This window comes from Sipha flava, unplaced genomic scaffold (genome assembly GCF_003268045.1).
Source record: "Sipha flava isolate LNK unplaced genomic scaffold, YSA_version1 75_pilon_pilon, whole genome shotgun sequence".
In the NCBI taxonomy this organism is placed as follows: Eukaryota; Metazoa; Arthropoda; class Insecta; order Hemiptera; family Aphididae; genus Sipha; species Sipha flava.
This window is the reverse complement of record NW_020273615.1, coordinates 813,292-833,216: the sequence shown is the minus strand read 5'-3', so window position 1 is coordinate 833,216 and position 19,925 is coordinate 813,292. Positions and strand designations below refer to the sequence as shown.

The 19,925-nt window shown below is 29.2% G+C and overlaps 1 protein-coding gene across 2 annotated transcripts in view; it reads right to left on the bottom strand.

Annotated features, from left to right (window-relative positions):
• LOC112692589 (hemicentin-2-like) overlaps nt 1-19,925 on the bottom strand; it is a 475,200-nt gene that overhangs the window by 96,480 nt on the left and 358,795 nt on the right. The gene's annotated exons all lie outside the window — the stretch shown is intronic.

Here is a 19,925-nt window from a genome sequence, read left to right as displayed (position 1 = left end):
CCTGATTTAATTCGTACATTCTTATTACATAGTTTTTTTTGTTATAAAGACCAGCTTATAATTATTATAATAAAAGGATATAATATTACATTGTCTTTATAGCGTCTTTTAGTTTTAAATTTAAATATATCGATTATTACATGATCATACATAACTCATATTAAAATATATCAATTATTAAAAGATATTTATTATATATTATATGATATATGGAAGCCCATAACATTAGAAATTATTGTTAACAAGGATACTTACAAGTTATTATATTATTAAATCTTAAAAATACATTTTTGGTTGTATTTTTTTTTTTTTGTATTTTTTAATATTTTTTTCTGGAGCTGTCAGATTTTGATCGGAATCGGTAACAAATTATATTTCTTGCTGTATGTTTTTTCCAATTGTATAAACAACCTGACAGCTCTTTTTGCGTTATATCAGGCGAAATAATATTAGGATCTACCTGGTTATTATATATAAATGACGATCGACTTTTTCTCGATATGAAAATATAAAAATTTCAATTTTGAAAAAAAAAATGGAACTGCCTGGTTTATCTAAAAACCTCTTAAATTATTACCGTGGCAGATTTTTTTTTTACTTCTACGCGTTCAATGTGGTTCTGTGATTCTAATTGAATTTCACCCAAACAATGAGAATGAATACATTATAATATTATTATATATATTATAATATGATGAGTAATGAGTTGATAATTCCAAGAGCACAAATAAATAATTCATGAAACTCGAAAACCTTATACCTTATTGAAATGACATAATAATTGTGGTATCGTATAGCACGAGCGCCAGTTAAAATCACGAAAAAATATCGCGAAAGTAAAAATTGCGAAAATAAAACGGCGAAAATAAAGATTGCGAAATATTTTAACAGCGAAAAGTAAGAAATATACCTGGATATATCTTTATAAGTAATAATTAACATTAAAATAACATTAAATTTAAAATACTATATAAAATAAAATTTAAATTTGATATTTTTCCTAAACTTGTGTAAGTATATAAAATACATCATCACACTATGCTATGACCACAATATATATATATATATATAATATATAAAGTTTGACAGCGGTTAGGTTTAACCACGGCTTATCTTTATAACGTGATCCAAGACGCAATAGTACAAAATTACATTGTTGATTATCTAGTATTATTATATTATAAAGGTATACCCACTAACGAAAATAATTTCTTTCTTTTCGCTATTAATGTTTTCGCTGTTAAAACATTTCGTGATTTTTATTTTCGCTATTTTATTTTCGCGATTTTCACATAGACTCGTATAGAACATGATATTAAAAACATTCGTGAAATAAACTATATGAATAAAATGTTAAAATAATCTTGAAATGCAACAAACAGTGGCGGGGTAAAAAGGTTTTTGAGAGGCCATGGCCTCTCAATTTTTGTGGGATGGGTAGGCGAGTGGTTGGTTTTGGTAGTCTGTAGTTTAGGACTTTTTCGTTGTATATAATCCATAATAATTATTCAGGGATTTTAAAGTAGCTAAGTCGTATACGGCCATACGTCATTCCATTTCATCGTTAAAACAGTTTAAATAGACAGTAAAAACTAAGAACAATAAATAGATTAAGTTACTATGAAATATGAATTATGATTGTTGTCAGCTTATAAACAATACGAATACCAGAACACACGATAACAGAACTCTAATAACTATTTTTATACTGGTTTCTCCACTTGGTTATTCTATAAATATATTTTATGAATATCTGAGTATCATACTTAATCCTAAATTACCACCACCCGCCTATCAATAAACACGATAATAATAATGATTGTTTGCCATTATGGCATTATATAATATGTATTTATTTAATTCCATGATGCATTCTTGTCGTGGTCTCATGGAATAATCATTAATCATTAACCATATTGTTTCAGATAATTTTATTTTATGTGATTTGTATTTAGTAATTAAGTACTCGAAGTCACTATGGCCTATGCCACTATTATCTAAGTATGAGTTGTATTTGTGTGAAGTGTAAATTAAATTGTTAAATTGTCATTAGCTAGGTAGTTTTTACCTCAGTCTTTGAAATTATTGTTTCTTTAATATTGTTGTATCTAATCAAACTTTTAATTGGACAATTTTTAAATTATATTTTTATTATTAAAATATCAATGAAATATGTAATTTATGTAAAAGAAAACGAGAAACCCTAAACGCGACCGATTGGACTCGACATACTCGTATTATGTCTTGTAAAAAAAATGAGACTTTCATCAGGTCAAAATATTATGTCATTCTTCAAATAAAAGACTTATACGTCTACTAATATAGTTATTGGTGAATTGTAACTTTTGTAACTTTTAACTTGTATACTGTAGTGTTAAACTCAGAATTTATTTACCTTTCAATTTTATTATAATTATTATTAATTTTTTATAATTAATTTATTGCCTATTAAAGTATTAGCTATTGGCTATTATAAATGTTTACAATTGTTAAAATAATTTTTGTAGTCGAACCAAGAACATTAAATATTAATTCTTATTCCGTGACATCACCAAATCAAACTTTTGATGAAATCATTAAAAACATTAAAATTATACGTGATAATTATTCAACTGCAGGTGCTTAAAAATATCGATTAAATTTAATATTTAGCATTATGTTATATTGTTATGATTTATTATATATTATTATATGACTTAAAAAAACATAATGAACAAATTATAAAAATACTTTTCAATATGGACAATATTATAATAAATTGTATTATAATATTAGCACAGAATATAACTTATTATATAATAATATAATTAAATGTTCAGATATTAACTTTTAAATCTAATTATATCTAATAAGATAAGAATTAGGTAAAAATTACTTCAATTTTGTTGAACTAAAATAATATACCATTGTACCTATTATATGTTTTGAAGAATTCATAAAATAAATAAATTTCATATTATGTATATTTAGGGTTTTATAACAAAATTCAAACCGAGAACTTAGATGTTATGAAAATTGAAAATAATTTATTGCTAAGTTCAAGTATTGCAGTACATGTAAATGATGCACCCAAAACAAAGAGTATTTGTAATATTTTTACTAGTTATTTTATTATATAAATTTTAAATAATTGTATATTTATACAAATATTATTTTAGTATTTACAAATGATCTAGTGTCCACACCATTAGTTACATAACATGAAATGTTGCATTATTATATGTCCTTTGGTCCATGTCAGTCAAATGCTAATGATTTATTAAATAATACATTTTCCAAGACATATGACGAAAGTGGTCATATTAGGTAATTTAATGAATGCTATTATTATAAAAAAAAATACTGATGAACAGCTTATACATAGGTATTGGCTATCATATTCACCATCTTTGAATCGAATATTTCGTCTAATCTGTAAGCTTTTGGTTTACCCATACAAAAAAATTGTTTTTAGTAAAAAGTGGATCTAATACCTTTAAAAATATTACACCTACTTTGTTAAATCATGAATCTTCACCAGATCATATGCAAAGTGTAATAGCACATGGATTATATATAAGAAATGACCGAATTGATCTGAAACTCATTGGAAATGCAAATCGTCAGGTGACTGACAATCGAGAACTTTTAAGACAGATTATTGATGCCCTTATAGGAAGACAAAATATACCTGTGAGAGATCATTATGAAGGCATTGATTCAAAAAACAGAGGTCATTTTTTGGAATTAGTTAAACTTTTGTCAAACAATCATGGTCCTTTGAAACACTATATAAAATAATTGAAGATAAAAAAAATCGACCAACTTTTTTGTCTAATGTCACCCAAAATCATTTATTAAATATTATATCAGAAATAAAAAGATCTAAAATATTGAATAAAGTTAAAATATCTGGGCAGTTTGCTGTGATAATTGACGCAATTTAGAAAAATTCACATTTATTCTTAGGTATGTAAACGAAGAAGGTCTTGTTCAAGAACGACTGGTTTCATTAGTAACAACATCAGATACAACTGGACTGGGTATGTTTGAAGTATTTTATGAAATAACTAACAAATATAAAACTGAGTGAAAGATACAATTGATAGCTCAAGCATATGATGGTGCTGCATCTATGCAGGGACAGTATTCTGGTTTGAAAATCAGAATACAAAATGAAAATCCACATGCCATATATATTTCGTGTTGTGCGCATTTATTTAATCAAGTAGTAGTTGATACATGTGTCTGTTGTATTGTCTCAAAATGTGTTTTTTTTGGCGATATTGGAAGTTTTGTTGATTTTATGAAGGCTAGAAAATGAACAGCTAATTTTGTTAAATGGCAAGAAAAATTACATCATAATGATCGTTTACATCAAATGAAGCAATTTTCCATTACACGATAGACCTCTCATGATAGGATATTATTTGTTATTAATGAAAAATATTCTGCAATATTAGAGACATTAGAAGAAATTTCTGATGCAAATAATTCAGACCACGAAGCTACCCCAATTGCTGAAAATCTTTTAAGTAAAATAACATCATTTCAATTTATTTTAATGATGTTATTTTTTAGAAAAATTTTTGCCATTACGTCTGAAGTGTCAAGATATCTACAAAGGAAATTGATTTTTTACAGGCAATTAATTTGATAATGTTGAAAAAACCATTTAATAGATATGAGAACAGAAAAAGGCTGTAATGATTTAATTGACTAAATAAAATTATTTTCAAATAAAAATAATTTTAATGAAACAGATTTTCCTCGGGTAAGACCAAGGAGAAAAAAAAAATATGGCTGGAAAACAAGCTACAGATGAGCTTTTATCTTCAGCTATAGATAATTTTAGGACTGGGGTTTTTTTATAGAATTTTGGACACAATAATTTCATCTATTGAAAATCGATTTTCTGAATCTAGAAATATACTTAAAGATTTTACACTACTTTTACCTGATTGTTTAAGGTTGATTAAGAATGAAAACGATTTACCTAGTGATGCCTTTAAAGCTATTTCGAACTGGATTTCAATAGATCTCACTCAACTAAAAATTGAATTTGTTATATTTAGTAAAAGTTTAGATAAACTAGTTATTGGTATTAATATAAGCATGATATATCAAAACCTTAACAATCATACAAGTGATTTTAATTCGGAGAATGATAGCGAAAACTGTGAAAATTATGTTGAAACTTCTGAAAATAAAATAACTTGCCTGCAAATCTTGAAAATATTATCCAGTTATGACCTTAAAAAATGTTTTTCCAAATTTGTTTATGACATATAAAACACTTGGTACCATATCTGTATTTTCAGTATCTGCAGAAAGAAGCTTTTCTAAGGTGAATTACTTAAACTAATTGAAATTCAACAAATTATTCAATAATAAATTATATGTAGTATTATTTTAGGAAAAGCTTATTAAGACTAGACTTCAGTCAACAACATGTCAGAGTCAGTTGGAAAGTTTGTTAATGTTAAGCATGGAAAGAGATTTACCAATAAATCACCAAGAAGTTTTTCATATGTTTGTTCAAACATCAACTTTGTTAAAAAAAAATTTAATGTTTAAATAACAAACTTATTTATATAGAATATAGATAATATACTTCTTTGCTATTATGTATACTTAGATAATTTTTATCTTAGATTTTTTTTTAATAATTTATATTCTATAAACTTAACCTCATTCTTCTTTAGTTGTATGAATAACAGCAATTTAGGAAATAATTTTAGTGGAGCTGAATGTTTCTAAATAAATTTAGTATAGAAATTACTTTTACTTAAATATTAAAAATGTGAGTGCCTGTTAATTATTTAGGTGAGTTTGACACCTCCACCCCCCAACCCAAGATTAGGTTTTTATTTTACAGGTGGTGGGTGTCCCAAATCTCGTTGGCCACATTGGTAAAAAAAGTTCACCACGTCACTGCCAACAAATATTGACAGCATAATTTAAAATTTATTAGAAACCGATACGATTTAAAATTAAATATCTTAGGTATTTGGAACTGCGCACAGCAAATAATGGGTGGAACATATAAAAAAACATTCATAACCGATTTATTAGGTTCTTGGACCAAATTTTAGTTTGTAGAGAGTACTGATACGTCGAAAATAAGTAGCACCGATCAAACGAGTTATTTAAGTTGACTCGAGAAATAGTTAACAAATTAGTGCTCTGCACGTATTATTATCGAAGATTAACTACATGCTTGTTCACACAATACTTACACAAAATACGTCTAATCTTTAACATACGACGTTTGTATTAATAATCAAATAATACACGGTGCGCATTTCAAACTGCTAGCGCGAACAGATATGGTTACACTATTAATATTTATACACAAGGTGTTATATGAGGACCGCGCACTAATATAGTGTCAAGACCACTACACCGTAGGGTTACTTTGAATATATAATGAACATTGAGCACATTAGTGGCGTATACAGAAAATATTTTCGGGAGGGGCTACTATGGACAGAGTTAAATTACCACTGCTATCTATGAATTACAAACAAGACAAAGTAGGTACTTATTTATATTTCATTTACAGAATGTCCCAAAATGATTTGACGTTGGGCACAAATTCTAAATAAGCATAAAGCATCATTAAAATATAACATACGTTTAAAATATTTTGGACGGGGAGGGCTGTAGCCCACTACCCCCTACCTATATACGCCACTGGAGCACATTATATATACTATGATATTGAACATATACACCATACGTTCTCTTATATCACACGCGCGACGTTTTTATAATAATACGATTAACGTTTTCCAATACAATAGGGGCGTTAAAACCTCGTACTCCTCGTATATCGATGGCGATCTTACGATGATTTAAGAACATTTTCAGTTTTTTTTTTTTTACACATTATTTTTAACTTAGACTGCTTGTAATGTGTGCACTGTCGCGGCATTGGAATACGTCGACGGTGACGGTTATCAACTGCGATAATCATAATAAATAACGCCGCCACCGGAGACGAGTGAGCGGGCCCCAGAGCAATGGAAAACGAACTACATAACATTTGTTCAGACGAATCCGGGGGAATGATCATAATTTCCGTCGGTGAACCACGCGTTTAATGATCCGTTTAAAGTTTAATATAAATAGTACTACGCGAATAGAGCAGTACACACATGCACAAACGTATATACACATAAATATGCATAAAGTAGATTAGCGACGAAAACGCGACTTAACGCAACGGTGACCGCTTTATTTGTGTACACGTCAGTCATCGGTAAACAGGCGAGTGTATACAGTTTTATATGACCTTTGCCCGGGAATAGCGTCGCAACAAAAGTACCCAGCGAGACACTGATTTCCAGTACTAAGTAAGTCACATTTTATTTGTATATACATATATAAAGCAACAATATGAATGTCACGAAAAACTATTAACGTGTTAAGGTTAGGCTCAAATGTTTAACGAATAGAACAGGATGATCTCTACAACAGATTTCAAGATAAAGTTTTATCATAATATTTTTCTAGAAATGTTTACATACATAAATAAGTCGTTATCATTGGTAAGAACAATGAATATTTGATTATATTTCAGGTTTGAAAAAAATGTGCAACATAAATCGAAAAATACACCGTACAAATTTATCTTACATTTAAACATTTAGTGAAATTCAATAGTTTAATCCTTATAGTAAGGTTTTCGAGTTGTAAGACATATACATTTTATCTACACAAATTATTACAAACGATTACTGGATAAAAATATAAAAAATTATACCGTTGTTGTTTTTTTAGTTTATTTTATAAACAGTTCGTCCATAATTTAATTTCGAAAAAACTAAACGTATGCATTCTGCATCCAACGTGTCTAATCGAATAAAAGATACTTTTTGTCGGATTTTCCATGTTCTGCGAACGTGATCGCGCATAGACAAAAACAGCGGGCAATAACAATCGAAGCAGCTCGAAGTCCAGAACATGTTGCGACAACAGGTCCCAGCAGTCCAATCGACGCTGGGGGTTACAAAAATTACAATAGTTTACATTATAATTATCATCATCATCATCATCATCACCGTCATATTATTTTCATGTACTTGCGATGCTACTTGCCATAAAACGACATAGCCGAGCGGTAATAAACTGCGTTAACGTTGTACTGCATGACGTGCACAAGAGATATATTATACACTGAGACCACGAGACACTGAAAAACGGTAAACAAACCACAATTGTCTCGCTACACAATCTCCCTCTCTCTCACTCTCTCATTCTCTGGTAAAACGGGCATACGCAACGATCGCGATATCCCGACTGCACCGTATATACTTCTAAGAGTTTTATACGTTTCTGCGACCCGGGTCACACGTGGCAAAACGTAATTAATACGACAGCGCACAGCGTGTGGGTTTTCGGTGGCGATAAAACGTGATCCGCGCGAAACGAGCTCTTCGCAGTTCTATTCCATTATCTCTTTTGCATTTCATTAGTTATTTTTTCTTTTTTCTTTTTCATCTTTTTCTTCTTTGTTTTTTGTTCGCGCGCACGTTCAGCTGTTACTTTTTACGGGATAACTAACGCGATGCACATTCAACGTACCTGTTTTACTTCTTCCGGACCGATTCTGAATAATTGCGGCGCATGCGAATTAAAAATTATACTGTTTTATCTCACGCACTGTCGTTTTAACGACATGTTTACATTTGTATACGCTACTTGTTTTTTTTTTACGTTCTAGTGACTTGCATTGTGACGAACACATCTATACCATATACATGAGTATTCGGTCCATTTGTATTTTACGTAATTCTACGATTTAATCAGTAAAGTTCAATATCACGGAATTGTATAATTATCTAAGACAGGAATCTAGACTTGTCGATTGTGAATCGAACTCTATCCAATACGATATTATTCGTATTTTGATTATTCGCGCTTTGATAACCGTTACAAAGGAACATGGTTTCGTACAATAATATGATACGACATGGCGAATACTTAAAATATCAAATATCACAATATTACGATTTAAAATTATGTTTATAAGTATTTATAAAATCCAAATGAGAAATGAGCACATTAAAAACAAACATGAAGTAATTTATATTCATTTTTAATTACATTTACTGTTATATTGAAGTGGAAAAATATCAAAGGGAAAATGAAATTCGAAATTTATTTTAACGACCGATTTTCTGATTTTTTTCTGTAATGTATTTACATGAATTAAATTAGGTTAGTAGTATTATGATATGGGAATAATGTGATAACAGACACACACTCCACTTAAATGCGCATCAGTAGAAACCACATGTCTTACATAAAAGTTGTAATGTTATGAAATAGATTAAATTAAGTAAATATACTTTTATAAAATATTAATTTGTTCGTTATTTAACATATTACAGTTTCATTGTAACTTACATATTATTATGGTACCTATTACATTACCTAAGAGCCAAAGAGAAGGTGGGCACATCACCTCGTTAACAGTCGATTAGTAGTACCTATAAGTAATACCTAGGTAATTTACCACTATAATGATTTTAATCAGCTAATTGCAAGACAATTAGATATATTCATGGCGTAAATAACGCATACGATATGAACGTATTATTAAAAAAAAAAATATGAATTAAAAATAAAAAACAAGATGATGTTAAGTTTGTGATTTTTAAATTATAAAAAAGGAGAAATATATTCTATTATGGGTAAACATTCAGTTAGAGCAATTATTCTGGAGACTATACTTATAGATTAATGGTTTTATTTTACTATTTTTCTATGATACTAGAAAGGAACTTCTAATAAATCATTGAAAACTCAAGCTAAATTGTATAGGTTCCGGTAACGGCTAAGTTACTTTTCACTATCAATGCAAAACGTGACTTTGACCGTTGTATACTAATTGAGTCCCTATACCTGAACGGGAAAAAAATAATATACTAATTAAGTTCCGGGTACAAACGGATCATATGTTAATTGAGTCCGGTGTTAGGAAATTAATAGTATACGAATTGAGTCCGAGGATTATTTTGAGTAAAATATAAAATCAACCGTCCAAAGTATAAAGTACAGCGGAAATTATGCGGCGTTGCGTTAAAATATATGTTATTGTCACACTTATGCCGCACGTCAAAAGCTGGATACTCCTTAATATACGTATAGTTATGAAGACGTTATATCGTTCATATAATTTTTATAACTTTCGTCATATAGCAACATACGAGTATTATACAGGAAATTTTAGATTTTATTTCTAACGTCGCAATTAAACACAATAACTGTATTTTAATATATGCAATGTTTATATCCCATAAATGTTTACCAATATAATAAAAATGTTATTTTATCATTACCTATATTTATTTAATTATACACAAATTATTCATATTATATTATATCTCTACATTATGAGATTATAAAATTAAAAAATTAAAAAATAAATAAAATTGTTTAACCATACCTTTAGAATTTTTTGTTATGGACAGTCTGTAAAAATGGGAAGGAATACCTGTGTTATTATTTAAAATTTTATGGAACTCAGTATTAATACATGGATTCAATTCATCACAAAAGGTTATATTGTGACTCAGTTTGTATGCAGAATTTTTGCTTACGTATAAATTAAAAAACCATACTTGACAGTATAAAATATTATGTGTAGAAAGAGTTTGGTGACTTGCAATGGGCACTTCTAATTATAGAAACAGTGTAATGAATTTAACGTGTGTTAATTGGATCATAAGTCGATAGTGAATTTATATGTATGTCAGATAGTGGACGTTTTCATATGAAAAATATTTTTTTTATTTTAAGATACATTTCTATTTCCTATGGAAATTTTTAAGTAAATATTTCTCTTTGGCCAAAAAGTTGCACCTAAATTGATTTGAAAACAAATAGCTCTATTAAAATACACCCATAGATCACCCAGCAATGGAGCATTGTTCAAAGACGTTATTTTATTTCAGTAAAACTCCATTTAATACGATTTAACTTTTTTATTTTATATTACATTTGCCCTAGAAAACTATTCGGACAATGGTAACATAATACTTACAGTTTTAATTATTGGCGTGCGCAGACCTGTATTTTAGGAAATTCCTAAAATCATTTTGGGCTCTATCTCAAAAAAACGTGTTAGTATACTTAATAAATTATAACAAATAATTAAGTAAACATTATTTTAATTTTGTATTTAATAGTTTGGTATATTAATCCTAATGAATATATATTCCTTCAATCTTGTATATTTTTCACATATAGATTCAAATAATTTGTACTTATCTAGTCAATCTCAGCTGTATATTATGATAAAATATTTTTGTTCAACAATTTAGAAAATTAAGTTTCATTTTCTCTATTATGAAATATTATTTATTTATTTAATATAATACGGATCCCTTCTATTAAATTGCAGGGTTCCATTTAAAACATTTCAGGGCTTACCAGAGCACACTCGGTATCCCCTTGTGCACGCCTATGGTTTTAATATAAAACTGTATGATTATACATAATACTTCATAGTAATAATAACATTTAAATTTTGCTACTCAATGAAATTGACTGTGAAAATTCAAACAAATTTCTATAATAACGTTTTTTCGTTTTTGTTCGATTCTTTCTCCTACAGATTTTGAAATTTTAATTTTAAAATATTTTTATAATACACAATGAAAAACAAACTTCTGTCATGACTTAACCCAATAACAAATTTTATGTTTTTGAAATAAACTTCAAATACTTTTTTATCGTATCATAAATATTATTTATTTTTATTTTACCATAGTAATAATAATATTATTCTTGCGGTATCTGTTGAATTATTTTAATTCGTTTTTATGATCTATTTTAATACTATAAGATTAATAAAACTTTTCGATCACATTTATTTTAATACTCTTAGTATTATTTATGATTATTTTTAAATACATTTTTTTTTACGATTTCACCTTGACTTATTACAGTTATAATTAAATAACTGTTATGTTAATTTTAAACAAATATTTTTTTACTCGATATCTAATTCATCATAATAAATTTATATTAACTTAGTTTAATCTCAATCAGTGTGGTTGGTTCATTCGAGTACCCAAATTAGTTATAGTAAGTTAAATCCAACTAATTTTCAGGCTGATAACAAACTTGTAGTAATTTGTAATCCAATGAAACTTAATATTTGTCAAATAGTTCTAATAAAATTACGAAATCGTACTGTTTTTATAAGTATTGAATGGTTTAATTATTTAAAAACAGAATATTAATGGGTAGTGAACGTTTAAAAAAAAAAGTAGTTACAAAATCATGATTATAAATTATTTCAATTGTGTTGTTTGGTTAAATCAATATTTTTAATGTATTCGTATTTTGTAATTACATTCCTAGCATCATCTTTAGGGTTTAAAATGTTTCAACTGTAAGGCACTTCGAGTTAAGTAAATACATATTATTGAATAGATAATTATACATAATTTTGTTTCGTTTTCTCAACATTTTATCAGATTAATTTTATTTTTTTACTTCAAAAATTTAAAAATTAACGTGAGCAGAATTAAAATGATATGAATGACCGAATGTTATAATGTTATATGTTGAGCTCATTCCTGTTATAGGAAAATGCAAAATTGACCTACTATGTATGTATATATATCTATATAGTGTTTCAGATCTAATAAAAGTATTAAACAACAACTATGTTTTGTTTTGAGATATTTTTCGAATAGAATATTGAACGCATTTACATTATTTTTTTTTTTTTTTTTTTTTAGTTATGCAAAATTTCGCTATGTTAAAACGGCAAAGGGATTCCTGGTACCCATTCGCGTTATGTTAAATAGTATACGCAATGTGTTTACAGCATTTTGCTTTTTGTTATTTGAGATTCAATAGTGTCCCGGGTAAATCGGCTTGTATCCGAGGGTACCTACAACAATAATAATAATCGTTTTACCTGCACGGGGAAACGATCAACGACCGAATTCGTTCACCACGAATCAAAGGCAGTATGGGAACACGCATACGAGTTGTGTACCAACACCTACTAATGTGCTGCGGGTAAATACCCGACGGGTAGGTAAATATTTTGGATATTTACCCATTATAATATTTACCTACCAAAAAATTTGGGTAAATATTTTTTTTTTAATATGGTCAAACTGTATACTTCTATTTTTACTACTGATAGGTATCGATATCATATCACTGATACTACAACCATTGATTATAGAATAGATCTATTCTATAATCAATGTTACAACTTATACTACTACTAACTGATCAATACAAGTTCTTTTGTCAATTGTTATTTATTTTAGTAATAGTTTTTTTAGTCATGGGTCGAGTAAAAGATCCTGTGTGGAAGCATTACCATCGCGGTGGAGACAATAAAAAAGTGCTATGTAATATTTGTAATAAAATAATCAAATTTTCCAAAGTGAATTATATTAACAAAAACTTCATAAATATAATTTATGTACACTAATCATCAGTCTTGGAAAAATATGAATAAGTCAGGAAATAATCGTAAAAAAGTATGTGATATCCATGAATTGGTTATAGCATTGAAAATAAATTCATCTGATTTATCGGGTATTACCTGAAATTATATGTACCGGGTATTTGTCCATCACTACCAACACCGTTAATAGGTAAAAAATTAAAATAAAGCAAATCAAATCGGAAACTGTAGTTCGACGAGTATACTTGTATATTAACGCAATTATCGACTGGGTTGTGGATCGAACAGAGGGAGATTAATACGTATGTGCGATCGCCTGTCTGAAAACAACCGATGCGTTGTACAGGTATACAGGTATAAATATATAGATTCAGTTTGGGTTAATTGGCATTTTGATCGGTGGACCGGTCGCGGTGGTGAATCCTCCCAGGTGTTTATAAAGAAAGCGGTCCAGATTTACCGAGGACTCGGACAACGGTCGAACAGCGCCGCGAATTTCGTACGTCAACGAGGTTATACGTATAGTTTTGCAAACAACGGATAAGCGGAAGTTATTGACGATCGTTGCGGCCGGGTCGATCGGGAAAACGGAACTTGATCGACACAAATATCAGTGTGAAACCGTAGTGTGGGCTATTAGTCTATATTGGCCATCATATATTGACGTGGGACGTTAAACATTTACGTATACTGGTATATGCATTCATCGATCGTTGCCAAACAACGTTTTGTGTACAATGATGCTCAACAGTCTGCTCCAATGTAGTGTTTCAGCTCGATGAAAAAATTAAAAAAAAATTGAACGCAACAAAAGTTATTTCGTCCGTCGAGTAATGGACAAACACTATGTATACATTTATACACCAATATACCTTCCGTATGTTGCTCTAACGCGCGTGCACGAAAACACACATACACACACACACACGCACGCACGCACGCACGCACATAAATATACACCATATGCGTGTTTATAGTTATAGCCAATCCTGAAAAATCCAGCTCCATTTTAAATTTAAGCTCAAATCATTAAAAATAATTACTAAAAAGTAAAAAGAATATTCGAATAAAACAGAACTAAATAATTAATATTTTACATAAAATATTATATGTATAATATGTGTGCGAAAAAAATTAACCAACAATATTTATTATCTAATATCCATAGCTATAAGTACCCGTGTAGTTATATGTTATGTTATAGACCTTTTATTTTTTTTAAGAAAGTAAGTATATTATTTACTAGCTACAACAGTAGCTAGAATTACTAAAGATGTATGTTCTCGAGGTAGTGTATTGTATATGTCATTCCTTGTATTCGTATACTAAATGAAAATTTCAATATTCCTAATGAAAAATTTTACTGTCCATACCCGCAAAAAATGTTTAGACACGCCTAACACACACACAAATCGTATCATACGTTTGTGTTATCATTTGAACTGGGATTTCCACTTTGTATGGTTTTCCAAATATTTCCGTACAAGGCTCTTATTGTTACTAATTCAATTTATGTAATCTTAAATGAGAATGAACAACTTTGTAACACATTTCTTTTTGCGTTTTTATTTTTACCCAATTTTCATTATTTTTAAAAAAAATCAGAAATTTATGGACCCGAAATTTGAGTTTTTACATTTGATTAAATGTAAATTGCATTCAAAATCCTCAAAACTCTCACGATTTAGTTTAGAGGATTCACATTGTATAGGATAAACATATTGTCATAGGTCGATATTTGATCACATCCGCGGGGGGGGGCTTAACATTTTTAGACGCATCAACCCACTAACTAGTGGCTACTCTTACTTTATTCTAGTTGAGGCACTAAATATGTACAGGTAATAGGAACATAAAAATATGAAACATTGAATAGCTACTAATTTTTTTATTTATTTTAATAGTATAAATCTATTCCTTTATTTTCTTTATTACCTAAAAATTATGGTTTTCTCCAATAATGATAGTCTGTAAATATTTCAGACCATTCTCGTATACCAACAAAATAAAATAAAAATTATAAATATCAAATATTAAAATACACAATTTGTTTTGACGTCTGGTGTAGTTTAATTACGTTCAGGGGGGGGGGGGGCTTAAGCCCTCCCCCGAGTCATCCCCAATATCCACCTATGCATATGATCTAAAGATAGTAAACTTATTAATAATTTTCTCGATCGAAGGAAGTTGAATAAATACATTTATATTTAAACGAATTTTTCGTTAATTAATTAATTTATTTAACTCTATCAAACATCATTTTATTCCATATTATAAAGCATACAATTTCCAGATCAAATTGTTTTTCTTATCACTATCATTATTATAATCACGATGTGTGCACCGTACACGATGTCATCACACGGACAACACGCTTCTTTAACCCTCATGTGTTAGGGATAAATTCGCATTAGCGGGATGCATAAGTACGAGAATGGTGGCGCAGGATAACAGCACGCGTCCTCCACTCCCCCGCACCTTCCGCCGTGGTTTCCTTCTTAACGATTCGTCGTCCGCCCGTTACACACTTTTACGATTTCACTCACTAATCGTTTTCCTCAGTGCCGTAGTTATATTATTATTATTGTTATTATAACAATGCTCGTTGGTGAAAACAGTTCCACTTTTATTTCTACTACCTTCTCACCACGTCCTGACGCTCACGGGCTTCACCTGCCATCACTGCTGCCATCGCTCACCACCACCGCTGCCTTCTTCTTACTCAATTATACCTGTGGGAAATCAAAACTTACCATCCGCTCCATCTGGCCACTTCTTAGAACACCACTACCCAACCGGGCTGCCGCAGAAAATTACTCAGGATTATTATACACAAGTTTTAACGAATGGTTGCTAACCGTTCGTTATCCATCGTATAAGACCACAAACACCCCGAGTCCCAAAGTGCAACGTCGACCACACTTTATGTATATTTGCCATAATTATTTTCCTCAAATTACATAGTTAATGTTCTAGCAAAAAAAAAATATTTTGTATGATGTGTATGTTATTTCCGAGTTAATCGTCAAATCATAAGGATTATTCGAATAATTATTAGAATATAATATTATTCTTAACCTACTGATTTATTTTTAATTTTTGATCACTCGATTTTATTTTAATTTCTATGATTATTCATTATTCTATATAACTATATTTAATCGAATGTTACATAACTTAAAGTTTCAAATTGTTGGAATCGTTGTGTTCTGTATTTATAGCATGTGACATGGTATCTGAAATAAAACTATTAATGTTATGGTTATTATTATAAATAAAAACCGATAGGACTTGATAAAGCTTTACCACAGTATTCAGCAATATAGATAATATTAATTGACGATTGGAAGTAGTCGAAGGTTTTAGTTCTCGGTTTGTTTTCATTTTTAAGCACTATGCAGCTGTGGATTATTTGACATTGACAGCTCATTATACATTTTTGAATACTTCTACAAATATGTAAAATTAATTATAAAGTTATGAATAGTTTAAGTATTTCAACTACAAGTTCGCATGACAGTAATATAATGATTTATTAATATAATTTTTATTATTACTATTATGATTGACACGGACATTGTTGTTATTATCGTTAATATTATAAATATAATATTGTTTTTATCATTTTATTATACAAAAATGCATTATTATTCACTTATTATTTGTATTAATTATTATTTTAGTTATTCACGATTTTATTTTATATTCGCTATTTTAAATTGTTTTTGATTTGTTTTAATAATAATACACACACAATCATTCTATTCTATTTTCAAACAAAAACATCACAACGTCCGCAATATTATTTTTACCGACGGTGCATTTTTCTTTTAAACACTGCCATGTCACTACCTCACGTTTTCATTATTTTATTTGTCTAAGAGCGGGTGTTTACCGGAAATACATGTTAACCTCGGATTATCACCGGGTACAGTTGTTAAGTAAACATTAATAACTATCGTAGTCAGTATAATAACTTTCATGTCAGTATACAGTCCGTGGGTTGCAAATACGTTGCAGTTTTGCCTCTGACGCGATTGCACTTTTTGCTTTTACTTTTGAGAAGTAACCATAGCGAACATTTATACGAAAATTGCACGTTAAAAATTAAAAAAAAAAAAAATCTAGATCCCATTCACAAGGTAGAAACGAAAATAATTTAACTGTAGTTTTATACGTTTATAAGAAACTCAACCGGTTACTTTATCTAAATCTTAAATGTTTTTTTTGGAAACACAATGAAGAGTAGGCGGTACGACTGGCATAAATGGAAGGTTACGTTTTAATAGGACTCTGGTGCGTGATAGATATACAACCAGTCCAGAATCAGATAATGAACGTCAATATTCTTCTGAAGACGAAAATAATGAAGTGTTAAAGTTAATTTGTTTTTAATTAAAAACAAATTCGTCTCATTTTATGGAATATAAAAAAATAAAATATATCTATATACAAAAATGGAGCCAAAAACGAATAACATTTTATAAATTGAGAACGGCTGGCCAATTTGGCTCAAATTTTTTTTAAATATTTGTAATTGCCAGGAGAAGGTTATTATGAAAAAATATTTTGGAAAAGTGCTATTGTTTAATAAATCGTAGTATAATTTAATAATTTTCGACCCAGTCGATAACTACGCAGTTGAAAATACATTATTAAATTAAACTATTAAAAAAACTATTAAAAAACTATTAAAAACTATTTAAAAACTATTAATTTTATTTTAGTATTAAATGACGAGTATTGCATAAATATTAAACAAGATCCCGTAACAGGTGCCAAAATAATCAAGAAGTTAGTTCGAAGGATTATTATGCATATCGGTTGATGATAAGATGCGATCAGGACAACGTTATTGTACGATGTCGTGAGTTTGTCAACAATTCATGGTCGACATGAATATAAAGATAGAGAGCGAACGATTACGATACTTGCGATTTAATCAAAGCTGCGTGAGAAAGATTCTTAGAACAATTTTTAGATATTGGTGATGGGAAAGTTAGTATAGATGAAACGGCATGCATACAATTACCGACCGATTTCGGCACAATCATTGATTCGCAAGATGCTTTCATTGACCAGATATTTCCCAATGTACATAGACAATACACAAATCATGAGTAGATGGCAGAAAGAGCAATTTTAGCAGCAAAAAATTTGGAATCTACAAATTGAATCTCAAGATACAAAATTTGTTGCCAGGAGACTTGGTATTATTCAATTCTATTGATACAGTTTGCGATGCTACTGAAGCTGTAAATTATCAAAGTTTTTAAATTCATTGGATTTACCAGGCAAACCACCGCATAATTTACAACTGAAGGTTGGATCTCCGGTTATTTTGCTTCGTAATTTGAACTCACTACGGTTGTGCAACGGAACGCGATTAGTTATTAAAAAATTAATGAAAAATGTTATCGAAGCCATCATTTTAAACGGCAAATTCCAAGGTGAAAATATAGTATTACCGCGAATCCCTATTACACCCACAGATGTGCAAATACAATTTAAACGCCTTCAATTTTCAATTAAATTGGCATTTGCAATGACTATCAATAAGTCTCAAGGCCATACGATGTCTGTCTGTGGCTTAGATTTGAGCACATCATGTTTTTCACACGGACGATTATACGTGGCGTGCTCTCAAACCATACAGTTTGTTTGTGTTGGCGAAAGATGGGATGACAAAAAATGTTGTACGCTTTGTTGCACTAAGGGATATTGATATTGATTTTTACTAATATTATCATAATTAGCGATATATATAATTTTAAAGGATGCATTTTAATAAATTATTAAAAAAATAAATGTTTGATGTTTTTTCCTTTTTATACTTCGTCACTGTTCATAGCATTCCATACCTCTTCCACTTATATACCACATTCTTACACACTTATATTAAATTATTTATTTTTTTCTAGCAAAATTTTCTCTAGAAATAATTTATATGTCAAAACAATGTTTGTCGGGTCAACTAGTATATATATATATATATATATATCGTTATAACTAATTCAATTACTAATTCATTATACATAATTCCATAGTTACTGATTCATACATGAGTTCTTGGAAATGTTTATTGAGTTAAAAAATAATTAATTTAATTTGAACCATATGTAATAAGTATTAATTTGAAATTGTAAAGAATGTCAAAAGAAGTGATCTACATGTGGAAATAATAAAACAAAGTATTCCCGTACGTTTTAACACAAAGTGTTCAAAATATAAGCCGATAATAATTATTATTAGTTTTTGATTTTAAATTATAAAGAACTAAAATAAATTTGCTTACTCGAAAAACTTCATAACTTATAATTAGTAAGTACGTGTCTCCGATACAAATGTTAAATACGCAAAGTAATTTACTGTATTTTAATTCGTTATGTTGCACAACTTATCGTACCCAAAAATATTTCCCAAACAATTCGCTACGTTAATTTCATAATTTGATTACATGTAATCACAATTAAAATAATCACACGCAGCCATGCTG